General features: G+C 41.9%; 1 long non-coding RNA gene across 1 annotated transcript; it reads right to left on the bottom strand.

Moving 5' to 3' along the window:
- Nucleotides 1–4420: 4420 nt before the first annotated feature.
- LOC144588233 (uncharacterized) lies at nucleotides 4421–15475 on the bottom strand. The gene is made up of 2 exons (XR_013543680.1): nucleotides 10385–15475; nucleotides 4421–7848 (listed from the first exon to the last, which is right to left on the bottom strand). It is a non-coding gene; the product is annotated as an uncharacterized LOC144588233 (long non-coding RNA).
- Between the last annotated feature and the right edge of the window lie 1932 nt (nucleotides 15476–17407).

Raw genomic sequence — 17407 nt, 5'->3', positions numbered from 1 at the left:
TTGATTTGCCTCAGATTGTTTTATATTATTTTGCCATATTTTCAACCATTGGTCAATATCAATATTATGCCCTATGATTTGTGCCCACTTAATCATACATTCTTTAACCATTTCGTCTTGCATTTTAATTTCTAACAGATAGTTATACATTTTCTTAACTATTTTATCTTTTGAACCTAATAAAAGCTTATCAAACATTGTTTGTTCTGAGTAGAAACCTTCTATTTTGTCTTTTATATATCTAGATTCCAGCTGTGCTCTGGACCACCAGTCTATATAATATTCTGTGTCTCTAGCTCTTCTTTGGACCTTAATTCACCATCCTTTTTAAATAAATCTTGATATCTTAAAAGTTTTGCTTTTGTCATGAGATTAGGTTGTGTAAAGGTCTCTATAGGTGATACCCATACAGGTGTTTTTTGATAAATTTGTTGTATAATCTTTCTCCACGTTCCCAATAAAGCTCTTCTTATCATATGTAAATTAAAATGCTTTTGCTCTTTTTCCTTTTTATACCATAGATAAGCGTGCCAGCCTAGCTGTAAATCATGTCCTTCCAAGTTGAGTAATCTATCATTTTCTAAAGTTATCCACTCTTTTATCCAATCTAAAATACAAGATCTATAATACAGAACCCAGTCTGGAAGACCAAAGCCAGCCCTCTGTTTGGCATCTTGCATTGCTTTAATTTTAATTCTTGGTTTTTTACCTTACCATACAAATCTCATGATTGTCTTATTAAGTTCTTGGGACATTTATTCTACAATCTGACTTTGGCATAAGAAGGGAAGAATTCCATCATGTGATCACACCCTTAGCCTATGAGTTTTGGTGGCCTAGTTATATTGAACGTATTCTAGTTTAGTCTCGGCTAGGTTATTTACTATAAATCTTAAATCTGTGCTTTACTTTCCAAGGTTTTTTTAAAAACCTTCTCATAAAGTAGACCCATTTTTCCTTTTAAAGCAAGTGACTATAGTCACATGATTCAAGTTCATTATTTTTTTCCTTTATATATTTCAATAATCCCAAGGTTTGAGAGCCAATCGCACAGATGTTGTAAAGGTGGAGTATGCAGTAAGTCGGCTGTTCTGCTGTGGCTAATGTAATCTCCCTCTTTTTAACAGAAGTCAAGATCATTAATGAATTCAGAGAAGTACTTACATGGATACCAAGAATGCAAACTCATGGAAAAGCAATCTGATGAAATTTCTAAATGTCACAAATTGACATACTATTTTGCAGTGTCAAGTTTGTCAGCACCTACAGTTGAAACAAGCCAAGCAAATAGCATTGAAGCCAGTGACAAACTGTGCACAAACTGTGAGAGTTCTTTCTAGCGATATTCAACCCACTACTGACACTTTTGATACAGATGACAATCACAGTGGTCAACATGAAAGTAACACAGAACAAGCAGGGACTGGGCAGAAACAAGAAACAGGAAGCAAATTCAGTGAATTCAAGGAACACAGTGTCCTCAGAACAGTTGGTGATTTCATATAGAATTGTTCAATGCTAGACTCAGGGTTTCTTTCAAAATAAAATAAAATAAAATAAAAAACCAAACAGATCATGTATTTACAGAATCAGGCAGGATTTGCCATGAGCAAAACAGAAATTTCTCAAACAAATATTTTGAAAAAGTATTGAAAAATGTCCAGACTGTGATGAGATCCTGGTTAGTTTACTTAAAAAGCAAAGGCTGTATACACAGTTTTATTTGCAAACACTTTTCTATATGCCAAGCATCACTTACAAGAGGTGGGTTTCTGGCTGGATGATTGTACTCAGGACTCTGGAGAATCATGAAGACAGCATGGAACTTAGGAGGGCGATGTTGTATTGAATAACAAGAAAGTCAAATAAAAATACTGTGGATCCACAACTTGCAAAACATGTGAGAAAAACCATACAGTACTATTTTGAGGTATTGGAAAGTGTTGTAGCCATTATAAATTTTGTAAGTGAAAATGGTTTATGTTGAGGTCATGAGGAGAAATGAGGCTCACCAAATAATGAAAACGTCATGGGGGCCATTGAACTTGTTGCATAGTTCAACCCATTTTTATACGAACATCTCGAGAAATGTAAAAAATGAAAAAGTAAATGCTACTTACCTATCCATACAGCTGTATTAAGAGTTGATAGAAATCATGGGAAAACATGGAAGATGAAATTGTGAATCAAATCAGCAAACTAGACAACAAATACTACTCTATTATTGTTGATTCTACACCTGACCTGCTCACATATGTTGACCAGATTTTGGTTTGATGCTGCTATAATAGAAACCCTGTGAGAGATTTTTTACTTTTAGCAATAGAAAACCATTAATCAAGAACCTTGTTCGACAAAATACAATAAGGCCTGGGTGAACATAAATGTTCACTTGAAAATATCTCTGATCAGTCCTGCGATGACATGGGCTTGGAGAAAGGGCTGAAAGCACTCTTTTAAAACATTAAGAGGAACACAGACTATATACCATGTGCAGCCCATCCCTTTAACCTTGTTGGAGAAAAGGCAGTGTCTACCGCATCTGAAATTGTTGGCTATTTTCTCATTTTGGCCGTTTACAGGAGCTCTATGTTTCCTTTTCTGGATCTCCACAAAGATGGAGGATCTCAAATGCCCTGGGCAATCTAAATAGTTCGAGTGTAGCTAGATGGTTTGTACACTATTAAGCAGTCTTGGGAATTAAAAATGTATTTAGGGGTATTTTTAAAACTCTCAAACATATTTTAAAGACTCAGAAGAGAAGCCTGAATGTAAATGAGATGCAAAGCATTTATACCACAAGTTGGTAAAGCTGAAATGTGCTATTTTAACAGTTGTTTGGGAAGGAGTACTGTAGCATTTCAACAAAACAAGCAGGAAACTCCAAACTCCTGGTTTTGATGTATTTGAAGGTTATCTTCTGCTATCAGCTTTACTTTTGTTTTTTAAACAACTCAGAGAAAATTCAGCTAATAGGACTGCACACTATGTATCAGAAGCAGAATGTTTGTGTAAACATATTACCTCAAGTTATTCTGATGCTTCACAATGCAGTGTTACAAGGGCATTTTCTGACAGAACAAGTGACGTTGCTTCTTTGAGTGGAGTTGACAAATTTAGGATAGAAGTTCTATACCAACTCTATCACTGCTTGATAATCCAGTTACGCAAGAGTATTGACCCATATGAGCAGACTGCAAAAAGGTTCAAGTTCCTCTCAGAATTGGTGAACAATTCTGAAATTGATGGGGACAGTATTAAGCTTATAATATCATGTTACAAAGATGACATTGATCACAAATGAGCAAACAAGTGTTGTTGGCCTGCTGCTAAGGAAGCTCTACCTCCCCCCCCAAAAAAAAAACACACACACACAAATACACACACCACAACTGGAGTAAAAAATAGCCATAACTTTATTAATTACCGCAGCAGTTAACCTGGCAAGCATTGGATTAGATCCTACTCAATGGGACCCCTCAAATGCCACCTGATGTTATCCACTGTCTCTACAGGACCATTTCTGTGAGAACACTTAGAATGGCGGATTTTGTGGAGCCACATGGACGTCTGCCATTCTGTGGCTCCTCACCAACCAAGGGCAGAGGCAACTGTCCCACCCGAGCTGGGACAGTAAAGCCACCCCAGTTCTTGTTTAGGGATTCCATACCATCTGTGACCTGCAGGCCCCTGCCTGCTGTCCTTTGACCACTGTGATCCATTCCAATGCCTGAAACTGCTGCCAGAGCTGAGCCAAGCTCAGCAACAACCAGACAAATGCTGCTGCAATTAATTCCCTAAGGCCATTGAGACATCGTGCAGCCACACTTTCTGACCCTGATTTGGTAAGTACACCCCATCTGGATGGAATAAAAGTGCCCAACTTATGTGAGATGCCCATGTGCTTGGTCCAGCTTCCTCCCTGAGCAAACACACAATGACCCACCCCTCTGGTCATTTTCTGCCAGGCAATGTCCACCCTCCTGGGATGTCTAGCACTTTTCCATGTCCGTCTCTCAGACCACATAATATAGATGTCAAGGTAACAGTCAGTAACAGTAGCAGTTAGAGGGCTGCTCGCATGGACAGGGTGAGGTCTAAACCTTTACAGGTGCCGGCAGACAGATGCAGAGGCCGTGCCTCTTTGGGTCTGCCAGCCAGTCCCAGCCCTCCCTGCTACCCTTCCTGTTGGGAAGGATGCGAGAGCCGGACGTCTTCCTCCTGGCCCCAACCATGCGGCTGCCACCATTATGCAGCCTCCAAACTCGGAGGGGGGAGGGTTGGCCTCCACACTGGCAACCACATCTTTTATCAGTTCAAAGAATATTTGCACCTCAGGGAATCCCAGAAGAAAGCACGCCATCTAAAATGCTGTGCGCAGTTCTTCAGCTTATCTCTGAGCAACATCCAGTCAAAGTGTTCCCCGATATTACTATCACGCTTAAGTCATACTTGACAATGCCTATCTCTAGGTGTGAAGCAGAAAGGAATTTTTCAGAGCTACCCTTTATAAAGAACAAATTTAAGTCTACCATGACCAAAAAGTACTTAAATTCTTTATGCATGTTGTCTCTAGAAAATAATATTGCAATGAAGCTCTCATATGACAAAACTGTACATAATTATGTTGCTAAAGGGAAAAACAGAAGAGCATTTTGTAAAATATACTTAATATGGTATGTACTGTATTCTCATAGGTATCCAAAATAAAAATATATATATATTGACTGTGGTCTTTTCTGCTTTATTTCAATTTTATACACGTGCATCATGTATATTTCATACTGTTTTTCAAACTAAAGGTTAATTACATTGTGTGGAGGAATATATAAAAACCTTGTATTCGTATTTCTTTAGATTAGAGGCAAATTAAAATATAATGGTGGGGGAAAGAAGGAGAAACAGAGGCAAAAACAGGTACACTAATTGGTACATAACTAAAATTCTAAACACACCTATCAAGGAGTACATCCTCCTGAACTCCATGGCAGTGCACAGATGTGTGTATTTGTGGTTCTTTGTTAGTTATATAGGCGCAGCTTCCAGCAGAAAGGGAGGACCAGAACAGAGATTTGGCTGTTCAGTTACATTTATGCTACAGAGCACTTCCTGCCAAGTGTTAGTTTGACTACCGTATCTGTCAGACTAAACACATGTCTGCTGCAGACTTCCCATGTCCTATGACTGGCTCATACACCTTATATAGCATTCGTGGAACACAGTGAGGAAAAGCAGGCAAGCGAATCATAAGAAAACCCAACTGGTCTTCAAAAAGATAACTCCACACAATGGTTCATCCATTGAACAAGCAGTGATGTGCTTGTTTGCTCTTAATACATGACTATGTTACGCTCCAGATTTGTGCAACAAATAGCCTTTACGTGATAGTTTCGTGCATTACAAGAAGAAGAAACTCTGGATCCTTTGGTCCGCTGGGGCATTAAGACACAGCTGGGTAGCCACTCTAGATGCCCTTTGCTCTTGTCGAGAGCTGAAGTATTCCATTTTTTAAAAGAACAAGAGAGTTCTTGAGATTTGTCATCTCAGTTGTTGTCTTCAGTTAATATACTGCATTATTATGCATTCATTTCCTTTCCTTCCCATTCCCAGGCTTCTAGGTGTTACCATCCAAAGGCACATATAACAGGCAGCTGTTCCTGAGGATCTCTTTCCAATATGCATAGGAAGATAGTGGCTAAATGTTGTGTCATTTTTATTTATAATTCTCAGTGGAAAGACACAGCCTTTGGCCCACCCTCTGAGAAATCAAGATACTACCCACCCTCAGCTAAGGACCCTTCAAATATTGTGGTGGTGTCACAAATCTGGAGGCACCTTTAAGCCACCAGCCCTGCTTCTTGAAATGCCTTTTTGAATGGTATTTCTTTCCATGTTTCACTGTGTGTTTTGCCAATGTGAGTTTAATCAGTTTAACAACAGCCCATTGCTATGTGCTGGTCTTGACCCCTTCCTTTCCAACTGAGTTAATGTGTATTCAACAGGATGTGTGCATGTGTGTTTTTGCAGGAACATACAAGTCAACAAGCATTCCCGTATCTCCCTGGATTTAGCAATGCAACTTTTGCAACATGTTCAAGCAACTCATGCTTCAGTATAAATGAGTGAACGATTAGATGAGGGGCTGTTCTCAATAAGATTTATACAATTTCACTTTCACTTTAATATTCAAGCAACGTTTCCTTAACACGTGGGAATACCTCCCCATCTCTGGCTCTGCAGCCAAATACTTAAATCACTGATCACTGTTTCCTTGTTTGCTCGCTTGCTTGACCCTCTCCTTTTTGCCCGCAAGGCAACCTATACCATGAAGCTAAAACAAATGTATACAAATCCCTACTTTGCCTTGAAATTCAATAACTGACCTTGGGCAAGTCGCTCTTTTTCAGCCTGACATCCCTCACAGGCTTGTTGTCGATATCGTCATCATCGTTATTTAAACACGAAAGCAAAAAGACAAAATAGGTTAAAAGTAGCAATTACACATATTAGAGTTATGTAATATAATGGGGGATAGGGGAAAGAGGACAACAAAGATGGGAGAAGGAAACAGTTCACTGACACTTTAGCAAGGATATTCCAGGATCCAAGGTATACAAAATATCCCTCCAGAGTTTAATCTAGGCAGGCAAAAGAGTCAAAGGGTTATAGGCTGTTCTTCAGTAAGCAGAAGTCATATCTCTAAGACATGATCTCTTGCTTAAAGCATTTTCAGCACATTAAACTATCCTAGATTCTTCTCTTCTTTGCCTTTCTGTTAATTTTTGGGGGGGAGATTCATCTCGTGATTTATTTTCATTACTTTTGCTGTACAGCTTGTCTGTACCAGTTTAATTAATGACTACGTTGCCTTGGATGGGTGCTTTCTCTGTTTGACTGAATTTTTAAAATTGTTATTTGGTTAATTTACTGTGCATTTATTCTGTTTAAGATGTGTATTTTAGTAGGTTTTCCCCATGATTTTTCTTTCCCATGTATTATTGTCTGCTTTTGAAGTACATTGGTCTTCTGCTGCCTCTGCTTTTTTCTTTTTTTCCCCTTTGCAGTAATTTTTAAGGGTTTTTAACATTCTTCAGGGCTTTGTAGTGCCAGGAAACATGAAAGGGAAACCTGAAATGAAAGAGCCTGAAATAGCTTGTTAGGATCATTATAAGTCGGTTCTGAGCTGATAGCACATACAGTAATATAACATAAATACAGTATGTACACTACATACTTATAGTAGTTTGATACCACTTTAACGGTCATGGCTTCGAAAGAAAATAAATCTAACCTCCAACTGGAGCAACCAGGACTCTTTTTCTTATCACAGATGCAGTACTGTTGATCTAGCTAGAAAGAACTGGATTGGAAATGGAGAACAGTAGGTCTGCATGGCTTTTGCAAGAAGAAAATGTTTTGTTCCTTTGTCTTTTTCCATGTTCATTCCTCATTTCATTTTGTGTCTGTTCTATTCAGATAGCCAATTGGGTGTCACCCATATCATGACCAGCTCTTTTGGGGTGTCTTCTCCCTTCTATAAAGGGCTGTAAGAGAGGGTCACATAAATCATCACAGCTTCATCTTGTACAGAGGTTTGTGGGTTGTGTCTTTCCTCTAAATAACATTAGTTTTCAAGCTTATCCATGGGATATTTTGTTGCAGAGTTTTGAATTTCTGGTAAAATTCTTTTCTTTTCTTTTCTTTCTTTTTTCTTTTCTTTTCTTTTCTTTTCTTTTTTTTTGGTTTCTCAGTAGAAGTGCAGATACTCATAGAGGACAATAGTTACAAGTTTCCCAGATAGTCCACCTCTTTCTCAGGAACTGCCACTTAAGATCTCAATAACTCACTCTGAGACATTTGTAAGAGAAAGAATAAAAAAATGCTTCATTGCTTACTGTTGTGAACAAATCAATAGCAAACAAAACAAATGACTGACTTCAGCAGATTAAGGAGAGGGAAAGGAACACTCAGAAGAGAGCCGGGGTTCTCTTTGGAGAGAACAATTGGCTGGTGCTGGGTAGATTGACAGCCACCCTAGCCACAAGGGTCTTTCCCAGTCACTCAAACCACAGGCAACATGCAAGGTTGTGAAAACTCCAGTTGAAATCATTACTTTTCAAATTATGGATAGACATGTAAAATTTCCATTTTTCCATTTTAACAAAAGCTCTTTTCCTTTTTTTCCCCCTGGGAAAAATGGAAATTATTTGAAATTTTACATCTCTAGTTGTGGACAATCTCTAGTTTCTGTGTTATTTTAATGGAGTGGGAATTGGAACAGGGTAGCAAGATTCCTGAGGCTCCATTTCCTTAGGCATATTCTTCCAGTCAAAACTTCTTATAGTGATATATTAGAGAGGTAGAACTGGTAGTAGCCAATTCTTTACAGAGCAATGGCTTTCAGTCTTAAGGCTCCTTACGGTTTAGGAGATTATGGCTGGAGTCCCACTGGTGTTCACAGAAGGTTTGTGTAGCTTCTTGAGGCTAATTGCAGTTAACTAATGAAGTGCTGAGGGACATTTTAACTAAGCAATCAGATGTGCAGCCTGGCCAGTGACCAAGATGTGTCCTAGGACCTTGTCAATCAACTGCAGTTAGCTGCAGCCAGTTACACAAACCTTTTGTGAGCACCTATAGAATCCTGGTGTACATTTCCTACAAGCCCAGACAAGTAGATAAGGCTTCTAAGTATGAGAGTCCAAATGCATTTATAGGGGCCAACGTTGGGATATCTACTTATACGTTCTATTGTGGCATGTGGCCTCTGGTGAAAGAATGCCAAAACTAACATTCTTAACAAATAGAACCATTGTTAGCATAGCCTTTCAGATATTATTTTTACAACATTAAATTTTAAGACTCATTTTCTGGCATTAGTCCAAAACATAATGAGCTTAGCATTAACATGTTAGTTCATATGTGTTATTTACAACATCTGCAGTTAAGCACTCTAAAAGCTAGGCACAGAAGGAGAAACGTTTTAGTTGCAATCCCTCTTATACTCACTTTTTAAAATATCTCAAATCTTTCTATCATGAACATGGACGCATTTGTGAACGCTGCAAATTCTGTCAAAATCAAACTGAAGCCAAATTCTCACTCCCCCTTAAGCGAATTCTAGACAAATTTGAGCCATGGATCTTTCATGTTTTGAATTAAACAAGTTTCTGAGTTCTTCAATTCAGACATTTTCAAGTCAGCTGATTGATTGCAGGAGAGGGGAGGCGCAAGGATATGCAGACAAATAAATGCCCGTGAGACTCAGAGGGAGCCATTTCTGCTTCCAAACTGGCAGACCCCCAAAAAGCATGTGCAGAGTTAAGATTTTTAATTTATAACTTTATATACTCATCTGAGCTTGTGCTGGGATTTTGTGATCAAAATTGTTTCAGGATTTTGAATATTTTTTGAGTATTGCTAAACAAGGTGCAATGGTTTGGATTTGTGCTTAGCTTCAACTGCAGAAGCTGATCAGGTGAGGCAGTGGTTACATGCAACCAGGCAGAAGATCGGCACCTCATCAAATCACTGTAACTGGAGTTCTGTACATGATACTGGCTGAGTTATCATTCAAAATAAAATACGTGAACAATATTTCCTTATTTAGCATAAAATGATCCTTTATTAATTATGTTAAAGTGCCTCTTTGAATGGCATAAAAGGCACTTTTGATGCCATCCTTCCCGTCTCCAGTGAAACTTATCCTTTAAAAATGTACTGTGCCATCCTCTCATTCAAGCAACCTAAATTCCCATCCTTTCCTCCTTCTATGTCAAGAATGGATAGCTTGCTTGCAGGAATTCCCAACTCTGGAACACTGGGTTAGATTTAGCCTCACAATCCCCTTTACAACAGATCTGTTGAAATCTGAGTACAGTATTACTGAGTCTGTTTATAACTTCGGCTTATCATTATTCTGAGTGTTTCAAACTGTTAAATGTGTTCTCCATTCATTCAGAAGATCAGAAATAGACTGAACTCACCGGTTTAAAAAACGGAACCCATTTTTATAGTCTGGATTTTTAGGTAGTGTGGCGCCCTCTGGTGTAGCATCTGATACCATTTGTATGGCGTAAATCTAATATAAAACATAGCATGCCATGGCGAAAAATAACATTTTTGTCTGGCACTTTAACAATTTGATATGTTTGTTTTTAAGAAGTAATTTGCACAGTATTAAATGTTTACTTCAAGGTCAGCATTGTAAAGCTGAGGCAAAAGTTCTCTTGTGTTTTCTTTTGTTGCTGAGTTTTGAATTTCTTCAACAAAAACATAGCTTCACTTTCCCCAGATTAGTCCACCTCTTTTTCTCATCAGCTTACAGTTTCAGTAACTCACTCTGATACAACCATAGTAGAAAAAAATAAAAAGTTCAATTACTTACAGTGCAACAGATCAAACAGCAAAGTGACAGACATAGCTGACTGACTTTCAGCCACAAGCCTCAGTAGATGAACAGTGCTTCCAACACACTGACTGACTCCAACAGACAAAGGAGAGGGGAAAATGTTTTTAACAGGCAGCCATGGCTCTACTGTATTTGAATTCATAGGCAGGGAAGGAATGATTGGATAGTGCTGGATAGACTGACAGTTACCCCAGCCCAGTGTTGTTCCAAATGTAAATTATCCACAGGACCCAGGAAAACATGGTTGTTCCAACAGAAGGTGGGTATCATAAGAACTAGTTGCTATGGCCTAGCTGGGAACAAGGCAGGTAGACACTGAGTGGCCCTTTGTTGAGACGATTCTTTCAGGCAAAGCTTCTACCCTGTTGGGTAAAGAATTGCATTTGAAATTGGTCAAAGAGCCATTTAACGGATTCCCAGCTCTGGAACCCCTGATGATGTCGTGTGATAGTTTCCAGAGACCTCATTCTTTGGCGGCGCTGACTTGGCTTTCTGGGAGTTTAGTCTGAAAACATCCAAAGGGCCAAGATTAAGAATCCTTCATACACAGCTGGCTCTTCTGGAGAGGTGTAGGGATGCCTTCTTTCTGGAGAGAGGAATGTGGACACATAGACATAGCATAAGCAAATATCTCACTACACAGAGAATGTCCAAATGTTTGTTTTAATATCATTAGATAACATGGTCTTTTCCTCCCATTTGATGGTGAAAGCAATAAGTCTAACAGAAATATGCTCATATCAACATGTTCTTTTCCAAGAGCTGGTTCTGACAGCCGTCAGGACTGTTTGACAATACTGGAGGGCACTTGCTTCAGACATTTTACTCCGCTTTCCATCCAGATCTCTGAGGGCTTGTGAGATCTGAGTGCAGCCTTGAGACCTGCTTCTTGCCCTAATAAATCTGCTCCCTGTTCTTGGTTGTCTGAACCCTCTTCTTTGCTGCTTAGTTGGTTCAAGGCTGCTTCTCTTGAACTTGGCTTCTTTGGCCCTGCTAGGATACAGACACTTAGGTACACAGCACAGTATTTCATGCTGAATAAATCTATGTTTCCCATAATATGTATGAGGTAACTGTCATTTTAATTCCTCAAAGCATAAATTTAAGTTTAAAAAAAGAGGAATATTTTGGATAAAACGTTAAATATCCAAGCCGGGCTGTTAACGAAGCATTTCTGGGTCTAACGTAATGCACAAAACAATAAAAAATATGAAGCCATTTACGCTGGAAAAATTAAAGCATAATTTATGTGTGGAAAGTATACTGATAGAGAATGTTTTATGGAGGCAGAAATCTGTGAGTATCTGGCACTATCATGCACACAGCTTGTGTCTAAAGTTTCTGCAACAGCCACATACACTGCTGAACCAAGCACAGTGTTGCTTTTGTGCAAAACCAACTTTTCAGCAGAGTGGAAGGCTGCAGAAGAAACATTGTTAAAACTTTCAGCCACCTCTGCAGTTTCCCTCCAGGAGTACACAGAACCTTTGTTTTTTCTAGACCTTAAGATTGTTTCTCCAGCTGGAACACTGCCTCATGACTTACAATGAATTAATTCTGTATTTTTTCACTCTCAGGACTTCCTGAGACTTACATAAAGAAGAGCTTGGAAATTAAAACAAAAACCCTAGATTTTAATTCATCATGCTAATTTGTCACTATTTTCACTGATGTATATAGCTAAAATGAAATGCAAATGCAACTAATACTAGCTAGTAGCCTTGTGCCTCATATGCTAAGGCAGTGGTTCCCAAACATTTTTGACTTGCGGCTCCCTTGACTTACTGGCTACTAGCTGCAGCTCCCCAATACAGTAGGACTGTCATATCCACGGATTCAGTACCAGTGGTTTCACTTATCCGCTGCCTGATAAATAAATGAATAAATAAATCCCAGAAAGGTGCATTACCAGGACTGTCCACTCCATGGAACCAGAGACCAAGTATATTCAGGTGCCTCAATGGAAACACACTTGTGGCCTGATGTCTCTGAGGGAAGCGGCTTTCAATGAAGTGGAGAAGCCACATGGGGTGAGGGGGCAGGGGGAAGGCTTCTTGGCAAACAAGAGGGCAGGAAACCCAGTCGTTTGGCAAGATTGAACCAGGGTTCCCTCTCTCCACCATGCTTGGACATTAGAGAAACTGGAAGCAAGTGTTTCATCCTGTTGTGTGGTACTTTGGGGCAGGGGACAAGAGGGGGAAAATGAGAGGATTCTGTAACACCCTTGGCTAAGTTTATCAGCACCCCATGGCACTGTAGCACAGAGATTGGGAACCACTGCACTAAATGGTAGATAAAATCACATTGCTCAGCCGTTGGCTCTATGAGATATGATTATGCTTTGGCTGGTTTCTATGTATAGAGACAGGTTCTAGGAGCCTGGAAGACATCAAGGGCAAGGCAAGCCCGTTGTGATGATATAAACATCTTTGTCCATGTGCACATATGTAAGAGACAGAGAGTGCAGTGCAAGAGAAGGGAAGCCTTTTTATGTCAACAGGGGGAGGTGGAGGGAAGCCAGAAGACTCAGAAGAGAGGAGCCTTGCAAATGAAGCAAGCTAAGAGCATCAGGGAGAGACAGCCTTGGTGAAAATGAGGCAGCACAGAAATATTGTCAGATCTGATGTATGGGCCTGGTTTACAGAGTGGCCTCAACTGTTGCTGCTGGTGGCATTGGAGGTTCTATCGAAGGGATGTCAGCTGACCAATATTCCAGTTCTGGTCAGGTTTACACTTCTTTAAATTTTCAGTTTCGTATGTTAAAGATTCAGATACACAAAGCTTGGAGAGAGTTCTTTTGGAGAGATTAAACAAAGGAATTCTGAGGGCAGAACGTGTGTCCCAGAATAAAATGAGTACATTTATTTCTTACTGTTGCAATACAAACATGCTTTCTCTTCCCTTGTATTATATTTCAGGAAGCTGGTGATTCTTGGAAACTGTTTTTTTCTCTCTATCAAAATGTGAATGTGTACATTATATCCTTGTTATACATTCCCACTTAGACTTTACTAGACAAGCACTTTTTACAGAAAAAAACTGAATTGACAATGTATTTCTCTTTCAACATGCTGTAGGAGTCCTTGTGTGTATCTGTGTCTGAGGAAGTGGACTTGAAGCCATGAAAGTTCACCCTACACAACAGGGAAAATATTGTTTGATTCACTGTAATTAAAAGTTTTTCAAATTATATTTCTGTGGGTGAAATGGCTGTAGCCATCCAGATGAGAACAGGACGCATCAGCAGCAGAAAGCTTCAAAAACTGTATTACACAAGATGTTAACAAGGTGCTAATTGGCAATACCTACCTCTTTTAAAATAATGTAGTCGTCCTAAGCGCCTTGGCAATACTCTGTTCCAGTGCTAACTTGAAAGCTTTTCTTAAAAAACACATTGTTTGGAGACAAGGGGCACTTGGTTGAAAGGAACTAAAAAAACCCTGCATGTGTGCCCCTTTGCATTTGGATCAAATAATCATACACAGCAAAAAGCAGAGAAAAATGCATATTAGCTAAATAGAATAAATGTAAGCTGCCCCTCTCCTTCATGGATCACTGCCTTCTTGTGGTGAAGGGGTTTGAGTAATTCAGAGAAGCTATGAGCTAGTCATAGTGGAGAGTTCCGACTAAACGCGATCCACCTGGAGCAGGAACTGGCAAGCCACTCCAGTATCTTTGCCAAGAAAACTCCATGGACAGAAACAAAAGGCTAAAAGATATGACGCTGGAAGATGAGCCCCTCAGGTCGGAAGGCGTCCAACGTTCTACTGAGGAAGAGCAGAGGACAAGTACAAGTAGCTCCAGAGCTAATGATGTGGTTGGGCGAAAGCCGAAAGGATGCTCAGCTGTGGACGTGCCTGGAAGTGAAAGGAAAGTCCGATGCTGCAAAGAAAAATACTGCATAGGAACCTGGAATGTAAGATCTATGAACCTTGGTGAGCTGGATGTGGGAATACGTGACCCAGCAGGCAGGCAGGGAGGCAGAAAGTGGAACAAACAGGCTTTCCCTCCAGATAATACTTAATCTTTTTTCTTTCTTTCTTTCTTTTCTTTTTTTCTTTCGTTTCCTTACATTTTTTTTAAAATATTGCCATCTTGAAAAATATGTTTAGCGTTTATTGTTGGCCGTTTATTGCAATGGTTTATAATATATTGGTTTGCTATATGTATTTTTAATCGTGTTTTATATGCTCGGAAGCCACCTAGAGTGCTCATTCTGAGCAGATAGGCGGGGTATAAATTAAATAAATAAATAAATAAATAAATAAATAAATAAATAAATAAATAAATAAATAAATAAATAAATAAATAAATAAATAAATAAATATGTAACTGAGCAGGCAGGCAGGCAGGTACAACTTGGTTGGAACTTGGCCCAAGGAGGTGACTGGAATGGGCAGCTGGACTTCTGACTGAGGGGCACATTTGCAGGCTGACAGGCAAGTAGGCAGTTTTTTTTTTCCAGGAGGACTGGAGGGTGGACAGGCAGGCAGGTGCAGGCAGGCAGGCGGTGTGTTAAGGGAGAGACTGTCATTGGAACTCTACCTCTTTGGGGCAGTCTCTCCACAGTAACGGGATCCAAACGTGAGTGGCTTGGTCCAGGTATGTCTCCGACATTGGAAAACATGCACTCAGTCTGGACGCTGGTGGGGGGGATGGAAAGGAGGTCCATGGCCACATTGGACAACTCTGGCCATATGACTAGTTTCCTAGCCCAGTAATGGAGGGGATCTGACTTGTGGGGTTGAGGGGACTCAGCCAGATATTCCTGCACCATAATCTCTGCCAAATCCTCCTCAGCCAGCTGTCTTTCCTCTGAGGCAAGTGCCAAGGTGCCAGAGCTCCAGTAATGTTGGTGAATGGAGTCCTCCCCTGTAGTTCGGGCAAACCACCCTGCCCCTTGTGGCCTGAAGTTCCCAGACCCCCACACAAGCGTTGTCCCCCCAATGCCCTGTGGACCTTAGTAGACAGCTCCATTCTCCACTCCTCGAGGTCTGAGGTGCGTGCTGCCAAGCTCCCCTTGATTCAAGGATCATGCAGGCAAGCCATGCGGTAAGCTCTGTCGCTGTAGACAGGATGGAGTCGCTTCTGCACGCCTGCCTGCAACCTCTTCACCAAAGCCCTGGTCCGTGGAAGGAGGGAGGATCCTGGTGCCATAGCAGTCTCCAGGGACCGATCGAGGGCATGAATCAGGGGGATGACCTGCCCCAGGGTTGCCGTATAACCGCACAAGATTTCTGTTGTTTCCAGGAAGGGCTTGAGCACCTCCACCATCTGGGAGAGGGCCAGCCAATCAGTGGCACTGATGCCCACCTCTCTCCCCCCAGACAGAGTGGGCATGGAGGACATGATGTCCTCCTAAGCTGCCTTCTGCTCCACCAGGTGGGACACCATGGTCTAGGTGGAGTTCCATCTGGTCGGGAGGTCTGTCTGGAGAACACGGGTCTCCTGACCCAATTCCTCCTGCCTCTCACGCAGCCGGTGAGTGGCTTTCAGGCTGCAGGAAAAGTGGCCCACCAGTTGGCGGCATTGCTCCAGGAGTGCTCGCGTCTCCTGGGTGCCTGCATCCCACTCGGCCTTGATGAGGGCATCGCACACCACAAGGTGTAATTTGTGTGCCATGTGTACGATGCTCTCAAAGCCCGCTGCGTTCAATGCCACCATGTTTTGCGCCTCCTCCTCCGGTGCCCACTCCTGCATTGCAGACAGGAAATCATTGGTGATGTTCCTCCCTGTCACCTGAGCTTCCAGGTGCTGTGCCTGCAGCAGAACAGACCTGTGGCCTGGGGGCAAGGCAAGGGCCTCCCCCTGCAGCCCTGTCACCGATGCCCTGCCACTGCTTAAGTCCTCCGGCTGCCACCAGTGTGCTGTGAGCCGTGCTGACCTCCGCTCCACAGGTCCGCTGTGAAGTGCACCTTGTGCCCCTGTAGCCGTGAAAAATAGTCACGGACCACCTCCCTCACAAAGTCATAGAACAAGGACAGCACTCTAGAACTGAGAGTTCTCCATGAGGGGAGGTCATATCAGGGGGCAAAAAATGCATCAACCAGCGGAAGGTTTGGGATTCCATGACGGACAGTGGAAGTCTGAGCAGGGCGATCATCTCGGCGACAAGTGGCCGCCTGCTGGGCCTTGCCCTTCAACCACTGGCTGAGGGTAATGGTGGACCCAATGGGTGTCACTTTGTGGCACGTGGCCTGCCTCATGCTCCTAGACCCAGAAACACCTGTGGCTGCCCTTTTGAAAGGAGGCACCTCCTCCTGCCTAGTAATGGAAGGGAATTGCCTCCCCTGGAGCTGCTCTTTTCCCTCTCCCAGACAGTGCGGATGAAGTGCCTTCCCTGGACAGTAGCCTTGGGTGGTGCCTCTCCAGATGTTGGCAGAGGGTGGTGGAGGACAGATGCCTGGGGTCTGGCCCCCTCTGGACTACCTCAAGGCAGGTATTGCAGCATGCCAGCCATGGGTCATCGCTGAGCACCATGAAATGATCCCACATGGCCCCTCTGCCATGTTTGCCCAAACAAAGACCCACTGCCTGCCCCTGACTGCTGGCCTGGGCAGACCTCTGTGTCCCTGGGGTGCTGCTCATCTGGGAGGAGGGAACAGGTGACTCTGGGGATGGGTGGGGGTGGGCTGTGAAGCCTGCCCTACAGTTACTGGTTCCAAATCAGACTGGGGATCTTCGGGAACCAGTATCTCCTCAGATTCCTCTGGGAAGAGGAGCGTCAGTTCTTTTGGCACCTCTGGAGGCTTTGCTTCCCTGCCTGCCTGCAAGGCCACTGGAGGAGGGATGGTGGCATCACTGGCTATCATAGACGTGGTTGTGCACATGGTGGTCGTGATGATGGTGCTGCAACTTAGCCTGCGTAGCTTCACAGCCTTCTTCCCCTTGGATTGCCCCTGAAGAAATCCCTTCATTTTCTACTGCCTGCCTAACAAAACCAACTAAACAAATAAAGCAATGGAGATTGAGGAAGGGAACTAATAGAGATTGTGCATA

The sequence above is a fragment of the Pogona vitticeps genome, chromosome 3 (assembly GCF_051106095.1).
Source record: "Pogona vitticeps strain Pit_001003342236 chromosome 3, PviZW2.1, whole genome shotgun sequence".
In the NCBI taxonomy this organism is placed as follows: Eukaryota; Metazoa; Chordata; class Lepidosauria; order Squamata; family Agamidae; genus Pogona; species Pogona vitticeps.
This window is presented reverse-complemented; position numbering and strand designations above follow the sequence as displayed.